Source organism: Cygnus olor, chromosome 7 (genome assembly GCF_009769625.2).
Source record: "Cygnus olor isolate bCygOlo1 chromosome 7, bCygOlo1.pri.v2, whole genome shotgun sequence".
In the NCBI taxonomy this organism is placed as follows: domain Eukaryota; kingdom Metazoa; phylum Chordata; class Aves; order Anseriformes; family Anatidae; genus Cygnus; species Cygnus olor.
Window position 1 is genome coordinate 36,157,944 of NC_049175.1, and position 17,043 is coordinate 36,174,986.

Consider the following 17,043-nt stretch of genomic DNA (forward strand, 5'->3'; position numbering starts at 1 on the left):
ATTGTCATGTAGGAGGAGGGAGGGGTTACCCACAAAACCTCTTGACTACTAAAGGGAATTTGGGATATTAACATAAATTTTTAAAAAATATATTAACCACATGGTTTAGCTGTTTTCCTTCCTTTCCTTTGTAAGTAATATAAAATTAAACACTATTTTAAAAGAGCTTTCTTTTTCCCCTGTTGCTTAGCTCATTGCCCTCAAAACTTTGAACTCTACTTAGCTGTTAATTATGCTGCAGTGACAGACTCGTACTAGCTCTTCTTGCTGTTCTGGTCCATTAATTTCTTTCTCAAAACAGGGCACCTGCCGAACCCCGCTCCCTGCCACTTTCCATCCTTCCTCAAACACGGCGCCGAACCCTGGCTGCTGCTCAGGAGGTCCGTCCAGACTCCTCAGCCCAGCAAAAACGGGAGCCGAGGAAATATAAAGGGTCCTTGGGGCTATTGAGATGCAAGCTGGGCTGCCAAGGGCAAACTGGGGCACTGCAAAACATACCTGAAGGGGAATAGAGTTCCCTTCTGCTCCTGCTTAATGCCCATGTTATTTCAGAACAAGCCTGTTGAAATTAGGGGACTTATCCTGGCTTAACACCAATGTAACTGAGAGCAGAATCTGGCCCCCTGCTCTTGGCATGACTACTTTTTTTTGGCAGATTTGGCCACTAATGCTCTCAGTAGGTTTCAAGCTTACATTTAATGGCATTACATTTATTTTAATATTTTTTAAAATAGCTAGTGTAAATTGATTCCACTAAAAAAAAAAAAAATCCCTTTACCTACCAACGTTCATTTGTATTTCAAATGGCCCATTACATTTTCACTAACAATCATTAGAGCTGTGTGAGCTTATTGAAGCTTGGTCTTGGACTGAAACTGTAAAAACTGCCGTGTCTGGATCTTTTTGCAATGCTGAAAATAGCACTAGAAAAAGGGTTTTCATATTATAGTACATGACTACGTAACCTAAAATACAGTTAAGACACGGTGAAGAAATATGCTGCATTATTTTTTTAGGTCCTCCAGTGGAAAATATGGGCATAGCTTGGATCAACTCTGAAAAGCCAATCCATATACCGACACTAAATCTTTCAGATATAGCCACAGCCACTCAGTGCAATTGCAGTTTCTAGTCAAAGAAGCCTGACAAGAATTTGGTTCAAAACTTTGAGAAGCCATAAGCTGAAAGCATTTCAAGCATGAAAACAAGGCAAAACAAAGCAAATGATCCTAAATGGCAGGCTCAGGACACGTCCATCACAGTAGAAGACCACACTCCCCCGGCAGCAGGATGGAGATGCTGGGTGCTGGAGACAAGTGGAGAGGAGATGGAGCTCCACAGCCTCTTCTGGGCCAGGGGTGACACCTGGGTCCTTCAGTCCTCTGGGAGCAGGATTACTTCCTGGGGAAAGAGGACCATCTCTCTCTCCATTTCCCATCTGTCTTAATGGAGGGCGAGACATCCACTGCTCTGCTGGCAAATTCTTGCATACTGCTAACCTTACCTGTTTTAATTGTTACTATTGATACAGATGAGTAAAACGAGAGTATTAATACGGCTATTTACCCTTCTACCTTGTTCAGAACATGTGCTGATGTGCTCAGTCATGGTAATATAGTAAAGTAACATGGGAAAATGTATAGCAGTCTGGATTGCTTCATAACCTAGATCCATCTGAAACATAGGTTTAAGATGGCCAAACATGAAGTCATGTACTAGGCCACAGCTATAAAGTGCTGAGCAGTTTAGAACGGGTGTGACATGGTGGTCTCTGAGCTGGGCTGCTAGCTGAAGCAACGTGAGCAGACACTTGAAGGGACAATGAAGGGTTTTTGCCGTGTGCTGTTAGCTAATTCTGCCAGCTCCACTGCTGCCCCTTCTGGGCTCCATTCCTTGCCGTGTGCTGCTCGTCTTCATTACCTACATGTACATTTACAAGATCTCTAATTACCCTTCTTGCTCTGCTAGTCTGCCTAGCCTTCATATCCTATAATGTGAGACAAAATAAGATTGTGTTTTGTTTTGTTTTGTTTTTCAAATACTCTCAGCTTTCTTAGTATTGAACTGCTCCTATTTTTGTGCCAGTTCAAGCCATTCTGAGTTGCATCACTCTTGCCCTTATTTTCTCCTTGCGGGCCTCCCCCCATATTGTGCCATTGGCAGGTTCCATCCTTTTACATGGCTTCTTCCAGGTCATTGATACTAGAGTGAATAATGCTGTCCTGACATTGATCTTGTTGTGCTCCAGTAGTCACTAAGAACAAACAATATTAGGTTATAGCATTGATTTCATGGATTTCAATTTTTTCCCAATCATGTTCTTGTTAAGCACCTTGTAAAATACATCTTGTCACATGCTCATCTCTTCTGTTTCGTGGCAAAACGAATCCAACACAGGCAATTGCCTTCATACTGGGAAAATTTGTCCTCCCCAGTGCCAAGGAGTTAGCAGTGTTTAATTCAGTCCTATGCTCTGGGGAAACTTAAGGGCAGCCTATAGCATTCAGTACAATATTTCAAATTATCATAATTTGCGAGCAACTGGACAAGCTGGCTACTGAAAATGGGTATCACGATCTAATAAAAACCTAATAAAACTTTCAAAGTCACTCTGGAGCTCTCAGGGGAGCATTATGCAATCCTGCCACTGCGGCAGGAGCCCATCTCCTTCCAGCTAATCCGCTGTGAAAGCGAGGTGCAGGCACGGCCAGGCATGCCTAAACGGCTTTTCATGTCCTCGCCGGCGAGCACTTTTTTGGATGAGTTCCGGACTCTTTTGGTAGGCATGTGAGTCACTAACAATACTTTTCAAAGTGGCTGTGCTGTGGTTTGCTGAGAGAGGAGATAATATGGCCATGAGGCTGAGGATGTACAAACACAGACATAATGTCATTTAAGTGCTCTTCCTAATTATTTTATATATTAATGCACTGTCGTCACTGCTTGCCAGGTAATCTTTCATACAGAGCTACAAGGATGTCAAGGCAAATTGTGCTGCTTCCTTCAGTGCACGGTTTAGAAGGGTCCATTTTGGCAAAACAGTGACGCCCCTACCTGCAAGTGTAATGAAACAGAAATGACAACCAGATAGCCACGTTGTCGATACACATGGTGTTTGTAAAATTACTGCTTAGAAAAGTGGTGCCCTTCAAAATGTAGTGGGTACTGTGGGGAAGAGGCTCACATATGTGTACTTGGAAAGCTGCTCATCCTGGGTTTGGTGTTCCTCAATGGAAAAAGTTACAAAAAGGGTCATGTATATATGCATATATATCCTAAAAATCAAACTTAGCACTCTTAATATTATGGTTTGCTCACTGGAAGATTTCAATGTCCTCAGGCACAGGAATTCAACATTTCTGACTACTCTTAATAGATTTGGTGAGCCCTGAAGTCTGTGCCGTCCTGACCCCATGTACTGTCCAGTGCATTGAGGTGAGCAGAGGCTGCCTGGGCACACAGATCTGTGTACATAACCACTGACAAGGAGACGGCCGTAATAATTCTTATCTTCCTTAATCTTATGTAAATTTGGAGTTCCTGGATTTAAGTCAACAGAACTGCAGTGTGTAGAGACTAAACATAGGCATCTGACTCTACAATTGGCTATTCTCATAAGAAAACCTGGGGTACAAAATTGTAAAATCGGGACTGGTTGTGGAGAAAAAAAAACCTGTAGGATCTTGCAGAAAGGAACACCTTCACTATTCTTTCTTACCCTTCATAATGCTGAGCAAAATATTTTAAAAATATTTTAGTGATATGATGGATGTAAACCATTTAAAAGTTTTATTGAGCTTTACTCTAGTGCAAATCTTAAAAATACCATAGAAATTATATCAAGATTTTCAGTAAGGTTCCATGCAGTATTATGAGTAAATGTAAAATTGATTTCATATTGGAAATAGATGCTAGGCAGATTTTGCATATCCGGTAGAGCAATGAAATTACATTTATTGCTGTTTTTTTTTTTTCTTTCTTTTTCTTAAAAAAAATAAGATTAAAAAAAAACAACACTTCAGCTCAGGTAATAATTGTACAGTCTATTATAACGATCCCAGGAGGTGCTTAACAGTACTGCAATTCTAAGTTTTTACACTTTTATTTTTCATTTGAAGAAAAACTTGTCACAATAAAAGTGATGCATTAACAGAACATCACTTCCTTCTTTTTTTATTATGCATATTTAGATTATTTCCCTGAAATTGCTTATCAAATCCCATAGGCCTTTAAAGATAACTGAACAGTTACCCATTTGTGTTAACTCTGGGATATTGTGAAAGATTTTGTGGTGGGACAATGAGAAGATAAAGCACACTGAGTTTAATAACTTCTTTTTTTTTGGCATCCAAGGGCCAGGTTTTTAAAGCTCTGTGAGGAAGAATGATCAGTGCCTCGGGTAGCATTCAAGACAACAGCATCCTCACAGCAGGAGTCAGATCCTCTGAGGGTCAACCGTTCCTGTCAACTTCTCTCTCCACACTTGTAGGTAGTTAAGTACTTTAAAAAGCCTGATTCTGAGAGTTTTAAGCAGTATTGTGAAGCGGTCAGCATCAGCAGATAGGCTTATCGTAACCATGCCCCTTGTTACCGGGCATTGAGTTTAGTGTGGAAATGCTACTCAGTTTTTTGTTCCTTGACACATTCTGTAGTAAATCATTATACACAAGATAATTTAGGGTACCGTTAAATTTTCTTTTCTCAAATCACAGAGCTAAGCTCTCCCATTTTTTTTCCACATTTTTTTTTTTCTAGGTAGAATCAAATTTTTACTATCACCAGCCCATCACTCAATTCATGATACCATGTCCACGGCAGCCATAAAGGGAGAAACAACAGTGGGGAGCATCACGTGCTGGCCCTTTGCACGAGCCTGAGGGACCATGACTGCTCTTGATTGAGGGCTTGGAAAACCATGCATACGGTGGAGAAAGGAACCCAGCCTGGGCTAGTACAGTGAGGTTGTGCTGCCCAAACTTCGGTCCCTAACACTGACTCCTGGAAGTAGGTTCCTTCTCTTGGGCTCCCTAGGGACGGTACCAGCGGGAGGATGCTGAGGGTGGATGCAATCACTGGGATGAAGATGAAGCAGCACCTTGTGCCAGTCACAGCACAGTGGGCAATGTTCGGGGCTGTCAGCTCAGCTGTGCCCAGCGCTTCCAGGACAAGCAGGCAAGACGCGGCTACAAGAGCACATTAAAGATTTAGGAAGTGGCATCGTGCTGTTCGGCTGCTGCAGCAGTGGCAGCCCCAACTTTGAGCACGCTCTGCCCCAAGACTCTCTCGCGGCACTGGACTGTGTCAGCGAATGGTGCCAGCTGAACTCATGCAGTAAAGAAGAGTGATTATACATCCTGTATGTAATCACGGAACATATGTTAGAATGGCACATGAAATCTGGGCACACTTTACCCATGTACTAAAGACCAGAAAAATTATGAACAAGCTACAGAAGGAAAACAACTTGCCAAAATTTCCCAAACCAAGCAGGAGGTTCCAGCGAGCTGGAACTCCACACGGTATATTCTTGAGGGGGTTTTGGAACAGAAACCTGGATATGTCTAGAGCATGTTGGCAATGCTCATGATATAAAGAGCAGATGTCCTCACCTCCACCCACATGATTATGGCTGCCAGTTTTTCTAATATCTTCTGCCTGATGAACTGTCCAGTTGCAAGAATTTAGGCAGAAAAATATAAATGGTATTTGTGAATTAGGGACATTTTAGTAGATGCTAACCTCCCAGGGCTGTGCAGTAAGGCAGCACTGGTTGAGGGAAAAACACAAAGCAGAACAAACCAAACCATGATTTGGGGAGAATATTTTGATAGCTACAAATAAATGTTTTCGAAAAGGACATTTATTGAAGATTATAATTATTTTAAAAAAAAAAAGGATTATGTTTGAAGTATATGTTTAAACCTGCTCTGAGTTAAGAGAAAAAGCATCGTGAAGAGTATTAGGACCAAAAGGAGTTACAGTACAAGTGGTTTTCTACACGGAAATGGCAGAGCTGTGAGTAGGGTAGAAAAGATGAAACTGGTGAATAAATATTCTTGTTTTATAATGTAGAATGAGGCCAATTTCAGTACTCCTGTCACAGGCTGATGGTCAGACTTTCCACATCTATAACAAACAAGGGCAATGGGAAATGATAGCTACTAACGTAGCCCCAGATTGTTGACTGAAGCAGGACGTCGAAGCACAAGCCCTTCGATTTATCATGTCCACCACCACCTGGCAGAAGGCGTACCATCATCAGTGCTAAGGTTACAGCATGCCAGGATGGAGGCCAGGTTCAGGGGGGTGATGTGTCTGAAAAAAGCATGAATGCCAAAATGTAAGAGCGGCTGCGTGGGCCCATGTGAGGTGCTGGGTTCAGACATGGTGTCTGTACGGATGTGACCTCCTGGTGGCTTTATTCATCCCTGGGCACGCCTGGGTCTTTAGGGAAGGCACAGTCTGCTGACCACAGAGGCTGCTGTTCAGCAGAAGAGGCTTCTGAGGAAAAAACAGACTAATGATTAATGAACATATAGCTTATAGGAAAGGATTTCATGGTTTGGTTTATTTAGCTTATCAAAAAGAAGGTTAAGGATGACTTGACCATGGCCTATACACACCCACATGATGAAGTGAACTTTAATAATGGGTGCTTTCATCTATCAGACAAAGATATAACGAGGTCAGTGGCTGGAAATAAATTCAGAAGAGTAATTAAGGTACATGTTTTTTAATGCTGAGAGTGATGAACTGACAGAAGAAACCTACATGAATTGCGATGAGTTCTCTACATTTAAATTATTTTTAAGAGGTGTTGTTTTTTCTCAATAATACATTTTTTTCTAATTCAGTCTGTTAGAGAAAATTCTATGCGGAGGCCAACCTATCTGATCGCAGTCAGCCCTTCTGGCTTTGCAATTTATAAATCTGGTAGTGTGAAAAAGGACATGCTGCCAGTAAACCAGTGTTTGCAGATCACACTAAGAAAAAAAAAAAGCAACAGCTATTATTTGTTACCAAAACATATTTATAAATGTGAAATATGGCTGCATCCTGGCAGACGTGCTGGCAGGAAGCTTGGTGTGAGCGCTGCTCCCGGGATCTTCCCTGCAGATGCTGAGGCTGGGATCTTGGGCAGCTTCAGCCCTCCTTGGGCAGACAGCAAGCATCCTTCCCATGTGCAGGGGCTGTCCCACTTTGCAAAGCTCCTGTCATCGTGGGGGAAGCAAATTAAAGTTTGCTATGGCCAAGTTACAATGCTTTTCAGTGATTCTTTCTCAAGCTGGACTGGCAGGTGGGTTTCGTGTCTCTGATGGCACAGAAAATTGTTGGGGAAGAAGGGTTGCTCAGTGGTGGCATGGAGTTGCACCAGCTGGGAAGACTAGAGGCCACTGGTAAGGGTGGATGGAGCTGCTGGGGTGGTGGGAGGTGAAGGTGGCTGAAGTATCATCCCCTTGCCCACATTGGGAACTGAGATGAAGACAAGCATGTCTTGCCTTTGGAGCGAGCCTCTTGTCAGTCTACTCTACAGCACCCAAACCACATCCCTGAATGGCCCCTTTTCAGTGTGTGACATTAGCCTGCTAATTTCCCTTCACTTTATTGGCTTAGCTTAATTAAACTTCAGTTATCACTTTCCTTCCAATTAAAGATTTATTTTTACTACTTGACTAAATAAAGTGATGGGGACACTGGGAGCAAATGGAAATGGCTATGAGAAAGTTCCTTCTCAATCAAATTTCTTTTGTTAAATTTTGGGTTTTCTAAAATGAATCAAGCTGGGGTCAGTCCTGGATCGCATCCACTGGATTTCCAGTTAATGGGATCTTATTATATTGTGCATGGGTAGAAAGTTGCCCTGAAAAAGAAAGGCTCCTGTTAAATCAGATAACCAAGGTTATGCGAGAAAGAAGTATCTAAAAGCACAGTTATACGAGAAAGGAGTTGGCAACTTCTATGTCAAGTCTATCAAGGCACTGCAGTTCTCTCATAGCATATAACCTATGTAAACAGCACCAATAAAAATATTCCTATTTCCATCTATATTTTGATTACCTTACAGTGAGTACAGAATGTAATAAACTCCCAGTTCTATAATGAATTCAAATAAACAAACAACTACCCAAATCCCCAAGCAGGCCTTCCCTAAACAAAATTGAGAATAATTTGGGGATATAAACTTGCTTTGTATTATTTGGAAATGCATGTTACATTAGCATCATTTGGTTTTGCTGGTATTAAATGTAGATATTGGTTCCTGGTGAATAGCTTAAAACAAGTCAGTTGGTAAGTGAGGGAGCGCAAGGGTTTTTCCATGCAAAGGAAGGAAGTCATTTGAATTTTTATCCCATTAATTTCTTCCTTTAAAATAGGTAAGAGGAAACAGCTTCCTAGTCGAAATGTTTTTGCCCAGTGGAGTTCTGGTAATAAAGAGTAACAAATGTGCAGGATAATTGTTAGCACTTTGCAGAAGTGGCCCTTCAGCACTGGCACTGAGCTGCCTGCACGTGGCTGGGGCACATGTTCTTGCAAAAAGAGACAGTCCTGAGATGTGCCGTGCCGTGCCGTGCCACGTTGTGCCGTGCCGCACTGTGCCATATTGTGCTGTGCCAGAGATACCTGTTCCTATACCTGAACTCATCCTGAGCAGCCTTTACAGATTACCCAGTATTTAAGAGGACAAACGATAGCCTGTGAAGGTATATTTACCTTGCATTATCCGCGGAAAGCCTGTAGGGGGAGATTTCTTATTACTCTTTAAAGTAAGCGAAGAGAGAGAAGGATTGTAATGCTTATTGGTATTATTTCTTGCTGGAGGTTTCCCTTCTTTAAAGGCTCCAGCCTTTGAATTAGATGAAAAGACCAGATGCTCCTGCAATATTAAACCTCTCTCTCTCTATATTTGTATATCTAGTATTTAGTATAAAAATATAACATTAGGTTATCCTCTAAATTAGTAGGTATAATTTTTGAGGCGCATGATATTGCGGTGGTTTGCACTCTTTAGACATACTAAACGGGCAGGGCAGGGCAGGGCAGGGAGAGCAGCAGAGCTGAGCTCCCTTGCTGGCTGGCCCCAAGCAGCAGCTTGTCCTGGGCATTGGCTGTTTGGGTTGGGGGTCTCAAAATGCACGTGCTGGTTGAACCCAGAGTCCTGGAGGGATGATGGGAAATGGTAGCAAGGGAGGTGCAGGATGGCAGACAGCACTGGCTGGTGATGCACCCTCTTCTGCTGCCCAGTCAGTTTCAGTGGCCTCCCTGGGTGGGTGCTGGCTCCTGGGGGCAGCACACAAATGCCCTGGGGCTGAACACTGGGGGCAGAGGGTTTCAGAAATAAAACAGTGAGATGCATGGGTCTGCACACTGAGCAGAGAACCAGCCTGGGGAGGAGGCTGACAGAGGTGGCTGCAGCACTGCTGAGCTCTGCCTGCATCTGGGCTCTGCCTGCTTTTGTGCTCATTACGTGTGGGGACAGAACCGGGGTCTTCTGGGGGTCTGACCCACTCGGGCCAGCCGTGTGCCCATCCCTGAGGATGCACTGCTCTTCTGTGTGAGCCAGAGCTGCTCGGTCAGTGCGTGCTGCTGGGCTTCCTTCTGTGCAAAGGTCTGCTTTTAGCTGTGTCACTTAAGGAAAGAAACATCCTGAGTTCTCCAAGACAGTTATTTGTGCAGGTTAACCTGACAAAATATGTGATTTTATATTGTATGGCAGTCAATTGTGTTTTCAAGTGACACCTGGTAGTGGCGGCTGAGTATTTTCCATTAGAAACCCAAGAAGAAAAGCACCATAGATCAGAGGCACCTTTTATATATGATATATAAAGATTTCTTGAATTGTACCACTATTTTTTGGTTTTCTTCATGTGAATGAAAGGCCTGACTTTGCAAACACTCACGTACAACTTTAACTTTGCATTTATGTCTTGTGCCTGTATATACAATGGGATTAGAAATTCTGTTGTTAGCAGAAATCAAGAGCTGAATACCCCAAGCAGTCCTTCAGTACAGTTATCCATTTCAGTCCCTGTATCAAGTATTTGTGTACTGAGAAAGAGAGAATGGAAATAAAACAGCATCTCTTAGAAATTTGCAATTTATTTTTCAAGCAAAGAGGAGAAGCTTAGTTACACTGTCTCTACTTCATGGAACAAGAAATCAAACACTGTAAGTGGAAAAGCAAACAATTGGTTTGCTCATGAGAACTTTCAAAATAACACCTTTTAAAGCAAGAAATGCTGTCTTTTAACCCACCAAATTCTTCAGCCATTGCTCAGCACTGTGAGCCTAAACTTTTGAATGCAGGAAATCTCAGGTTTTGCCACTTGATAGGGGAATAAAAATAACATAGCCTTTAAAATATGACCTTGCCTAATGTAATGGGTAGGAGAATTGTTTAGAATGAAATACTTGTTAAACAAATTTGAGTTATAAAAGATGCTTAGAATATGGTTCTTGTTCCAGATGAGCTGCAGTGTCCCTGTGCCACACATTTGGGCAAATGCTGGGACCAGAGCAGTGCAGTGACACTTGGGGATGTTTTGCAGCTTGCAGCATCGTGCATATTTGTGGTCAAAGGTGTTTTGTGGGCACAGGAGCACGCTGCTAAAATCTCGTTTGGAGGAAAATCACCCCCCTGGGATGCTGAAGGTAATTACAGCAGTCTCTGGGTTACCCCCAGAGTCACTAAGCACAGGGACATATAAAATCAAGTTTGTTCCCCTCTACCTTTCTGGTAGAGTCTGCTGAAGATCGTTGCTCACGGTGGGTTCCTGGCCACTCTCCTTGCTCTGACCATGGTTTGTACTGGCAGGGACAGGGGTGTTCAACAGGGAGCACCCCTCACCCAGATGCTGACCTGGCTTTTTCACAAAAGACCAGGCTGGAAGCAGTACCTCCTGCTTCTGCAGTTCTTTCAGACATAGGTATGAGTTTGGCAGCTTAGGTCAATTTGTGTTTTACATGCCCCCTGGACAACTGCAGTAGCGCTGTCTCCTGTGTTCAAGACACCCAAGGAAATATTCATCAGACGGGGACATTTTTCACCTCCAGTATTTCATCGAGGAGCTAGAAGACTTTGTGGTAGATGCCAGAGCTGAGTGCTCACGGTGGGAGCAGGGGGGACGTGGAGAGGAGCAGGGCTGTTCACACCTTGCCTGGTGATGGCAGGTGGGATCCCAAATGTGTGCAGCGATTCTGCGGGGGTCATGGGATCAGCCAGGAGATTTCAATCTGCATGGCACTGATGTGCAGTTAGTTTTTATGAATAGAAAAAATCCTGAAGACCTTTTTGCCTTGTACTGAGTGCAGCACTCCTCGGGGCTCATCTTGCAGAGCTGGTTGTGGAGCTATTAGTCTGCTGCATCGATAGTGAGTGCATTGACCAAGTGGCTTCATCATCGCCATTGCAAGCTCTTACTAAAAATTCTTTAAGCAGGTCTCTGTACAATAGAGTTTACTGTCAATTAAGGGGCCATTCCTCTGCATGCCAGCATGTCAAATAACCATTGTCTGAGTTCAATAACCCTCTCTAATTAAGTATTTACTAGATTCCACTATTAAGCCACTATTAAGCATTTTAAAAACCTTTATTTATTATGTATTAATCAATAGTCCTTTCAGACTATTGGATAAGTAAGTAATGTTATTACAGGTACTCTAGCTTTAATACTTTTAATATTGTTGAAAAATAGGAAATTTAGACAAAGGAAGAAAATCAGATAATATTAAATGTCCTGTATATCCATGTAAGAAATGCAGAGTGAGAACTAAATGAATCAACATGTACATTAGCTTATTTTTCTTTCTCTCCTCCCTTTCTGGTTGTGGCAGAAATGAGGGACTCACTCCAATACTCAGAACAAAGTTGGAATCCCATTCCTTTCATGTGCTCCTGTCCTCTTTCCCAATTTCCCTTTCAGCACAATACAGATCCGGGTGAATAATACTTTCATCTACATTAACATCACTTTGTTTGCCATTAATTTGATAAAGATTTCCCCACCATCACAATATGTGAATCTGTTTACATAAGGAAACAGCAGTGAATCCAGCAGCCTAATCAGAATCCACAAAGGAACTCTGAAGTGCTTACAATGCTGGGCTCCCTTTTGGATTTCTCCCAATACCTTCACTTAATGATCACAACTCGAAAATGCTCACATTCAACAAAATGTCTTAGACTAATTATGTGTTAGTATCTGATAACATTTTGCCACAAAAATGTTTGTTTGAATGTATCTTATCAAAGTAATGTTTGTGCCCAGGATTAGCCACTGCTTGGCTAAAGATTTATGTAATCAGCTTATTTTAAGATTAATTCATGAAAAAAAAACACAAATACCTATTACCACTTAATTTGTATAATAGATATTTACTATATTTTAACAGTGCAATTAAAAATTAATATGGACTGTAAAACCATAAGGTCATGTAAACACTCCACTATTTATTTGGTAGTTCACTTATCTTTTATCCCAAGATGTGATTATGCAGCCCAGACCTTTCAGGTTTCCAGAACAGAGAAAGGTCACAAGTGAAATGAGATGAATATTCTCAGCCCTGCCGTGCAGACATGTACACAGCCACGCACTGCCTCCGCTCATTCATCACTCTGGCTTGAGAGGTGGCAGAGGTTGGGGAGCAGGGGCTGGATTGATGGAGCCCAGGAGGTGAGGTGTCCCTCGGGTGGGAAGCGAAAGCTACGGAAAGAGCAGTCGGATGAAGCCGTCTGTTGCCCCAGTGCTTTCTTTAGTTCAGGCTCCACTTTGTGAGCAGACAGTGCTTTTTATCTGTTTGATCATCAGGCTTTGGCCTTGACTACCAGGTTAACATGTCAGCTGCTTCAAAGCCAGCTGCAGGAGTTTTCTTTGTGCGCATCTGAGCTTTCCAAGAGTTCCTATTCAGATGAAACCCCTAATTAGCACTTCCTTTGCCTGCATTTATTTTCCCTCTGTCCACTCACGTCCAGGCTTGCAGCATGCCCCAGCAGCATTACGGTGGGCAGTGGGAGCAGACCCCTCTGTATGCATTGCCCCTCTGCAAAGGTGTCCTGGCCAGGTAAGCCCCAGGGAGCACCCAGACAGAGGGGAGAGGGGAAGCACTGAGTGCTCCAATCCCCTCATTTTGGTCCCAATACAATTCCCACTGAGGCTGATGGTGAAACTACTACTGGGACCACATCAGCTCCCAGTGTCTGATACTCATCCAAAGAGCTGGACCCGTAAGGTCTGCAAAGCTAGACTCGAAATCTCCAAGGAAAAAAACATTAGACAGAATTTTGGTAGCATTAACATGTCCGTGGATTGGAAATAACAAAAGACTAATTTTTCTTTCAATATTTTGGCACTCTAGTTTCAATCCGAGGTTGCATGTGGAAGGGCACAGGCTTTCAAAGCTAAACATGGTTTGTAAATGAGTTTTTGGTTGTTGCTGATCTTCAAACAAATTTGTGTTTCAAGATTGATTTTAATCCAAACAAAAATATTTCCTCTGTGGGATGTTCCCACATGTCAAATTCAACCTGTCTTTAAAGCTGCACTTGCTCACCTGGAATTCTGAACTCAAGAAGTTAAATTCAGGAGAAAAACCTAAGAAACTATTTTGTGCTGGCTTTATCAGCACTTCAGAAATAGGTCCTAGCTCCTTCATAGGCACAGTCCATACCATAATGCAATAATTGGCTAGCAAAGCACGGATATGTCATAGCTGAAAGTCCAAAGACATGCAGATATTCAAGGTCCACCCTGAAGGAAGGATTCCCAAAGTGCTTGTTCGGAGAAGCATCCCAGCTCCATGGTGGGGGCTGCGAGCACGTCAGGGCACTTGCTGCCTTGGATCCCTGACAAATGAATGTGCCCTGTGTAGCATTGCTGGGGGCAATATCAGTGAGGGAAAATGTGCAGGCCCTTGCTTATCAATTAGCTTATCGATGATCAAGCAATTAGCATTTGCTTATGAATTGTTGGCTTATCAGACCAATTGCTTTATTCCACCATCCTGTTGCACCAGAGCTGACAGACACAGGACCCTATGAATGCTTTCCCCAGCACAGCAAACAAAAGCAGTTCCCTGACACTGAATGCAGAAAAATATCATCAGAGTTAGTCTGGAAACCTGACAGACTATCTGGCAACTTTGGACCATCTATATAAATCATTAGATTGCAAAAGATTTCTGAGGGAAAAACAAATTAAAAGGTCAAGTCTTTAACACGCAAACATGCAAAAACCCTCCACAATATTAATTATTTTCAGTGTAATGTAATGCTAACCATTGCATATAGTTCTGTCACAGAAGAGGAAGAATTTAATTGTGTCAGTGTGATTGTCCTGGGAATTGGGGAGCCTGCCGTAGGTAGGGAGCTTGATTTCAGCTCGCGAACGCATTAGCAGCCTGTGTTGAAAAGGCATTTCCATTCCTCGAGTGCCACTGAAAAGCAGAGGTGTCTACCATCCACAAGCACCTAAACAAAGAGATATTGTCTCATCTTGAGCAGATAGCAAGAACAAAAAAAAAAAAAAAAAGGGAATTAACGACATACCCTAAGCTAAGAAATGTGGGAATAATTGTCGATGGCAAAACTTTAAAGTTTCCTGTCTAATGGTTGCTTGGGTGGCTGCAAACTAATTCTGCATCTCAATTGCTCTCATCATTATGCTCCCCACAGATGAGCTTTAGGACTTCTTCAGACCTATGAACACAGGAGGCAAAATTTTAAGACCTGTCCCATGGTCAGCATACACTTGTGAGATGTTCTTGTATTCAGTTGGGCTTTATTTTTGCTGTCCTTGTCTTGCAGTGAAGAAAAGTGGTCCCAAAGCGAGGTTGCTTCCTGTTCATTTATGGGGTTTGTTTGGTTCAGTTTTTCATTTAGTTGAACTCTAGATAGCAAACAAGAAATATTGGTTTGTCATTGATATTTTCCTTTAGATTTGTGGTGTTATAACACAAAATTATGAAAACCATGTAGCAATTTCAGGTTAATTTGTAGTTATATTTGCTGGCTTATTTCATTGCATTATTAAAACATTTAGTACCGTATGTGTCATTAATATTCCAAAATGTAATTAGCATATTTAATCAAAAACAATTAGGAGCAAACATTGCTTCCCTTTTTAAGTGATAAAATATTTATGGATGAAATAAACAAATGGAAAACCAAAAAGCACTTTGAGGTGTTGATTTCATGCACAGAAAACAACAACAAAAATACCAAACCCAAAAGCAAAAAGGAGAAGGCGCCATCCAGCCTCTGGCCTACCCATGGTTGGTTTCCTGCTTTTCTTCCTCTTGAGAATGTCAATCATCATACTGCCATTTTAAAGAAATAATGTTTTGTTCAAGTTTCTCCATATTGTAGTAGAAGAAGATAAGAGAATCAGGCTTTTTTTTTTTTTGCCTTTTTTTTTTTTTTTTTAAAATCCCATATTGAAATTAGCTTTTCCCCATGTAGATTTTCTCCATGAGACAAGATTGTGTAAGCACTGCCTTGAAAGTCTTGACAGCAGAGACAGGCCTGAGAGATGGAAAAGTTAAACACATGGTTGGTGCTGTTGGAGCCACGCTTCAGCAAATCCGTGGTTTTACATGAAATGGTGGGCGACAATACATAAGAGCTCCTTCTCTTTCCATTAGTCTCTTTGAAAGATGTTATTTAAAACTCCATTACAATGAATGTTTTACAGCTGTAAATACTGCACCAGAATGTCAAAATAAGATTAGCCCGTTTGCAGACAGACCTTGTGGCCACTTCCTCTAGCATTTTCTTTGCCTAATTACATCCTTTTGGTGATCTCTGTTGACACAATATTTGGGGGTTATCGCAAGTATCGACTTTTCCAGCTGCAGCATCTACCAAATGGACGAAGATATTTCGATTACGTTGGACTAACCCTTTGCTGATGGGTTTGCTTTTCAGTTTGTTAGTGGGACAAGCACTCTTCCAAGAGCTTAGTGAGTGATTTTGTGATGAGGCACTAACATATTAACAGCGACTTTGTGGGGCGTTTATTGGTTCCTCTGTTCTTTCATGTTGGAGAACAAGAAACTCAGTGAGGACATGCGAAGCCTTCGCTGGGTGCTGTGCAGAGTGGGTTGTCTGCAGAGAGTTGAAAAGAAACCAAACGCCCGCTCTGGCCGCGGTGGCTCGGGTGCTGCTGGACTGGAGCATGGCTCCCTCGTAGGTTTATAAATAGGCAGCTTTTCTCATCCTGAAATATTGCTCCGCTTTGCTGGTTGTACTGCAAATTAGCACGCTCCTCTTTAAACACAGTCAAAAGAAACAAAATACATATGTAACAGTGCTGCCATGAACACGTGAGAGAAGGAAAAAAAAAAAACTTCTGAAATGCGGAAAACATTTGTTCAGGTCTCCAAGGAAAATGAAGTCAAACCAAACAAGCATATAATATAGATGTACGCCTCATGGGCAAAGTTACCTCTAAGCCCATATGTTTTAACAAATTAAGAGGTAAATAATTTGCTGAAGGTACAGTTCAGCCACGTCAGAACACCTCTGGAAATGAGATATCTGTGTTTCAGGTGAGGTTTCTTATCAAAAGATTTATTTATCTATTTTTTTTTTAAAAACAAAACAAAAAAAAACCACTACCTTGTTTTGACTCAAGGAATACTACTGTAGGTAACTATTAACCCTTCAGAGCCTCTGCAGATGATGTGGTCATTTGAAGTCTAGCCTGCTCCTCTGCTCTTGTGTCTGCAAGTGGCTGAGAGGGTTTGATAAATTCAGTTTTTCAATACGAGAAAGCCACCAGGGACTTCCTGCGGAATGAAAAGAGATGCGAAAAGGTTACTACATGTATCCTAGAATCCGGTACATAAGTCTACCATTAAAACTTTAATTTATGAAAAAAATGCTGGTGTGGTCCCCAAATGGTTAAATTCCACTCTAACTTTTCATTTTAGTTAGTCATGAATATATCTAACATACAGAGGCCATCAGCATCTCGCCACTAGAGACTATAAAGTCTACTTACATAGGGTTCCTGGGATTTTTCATGTTCTTATGGAAAATATCTCTGA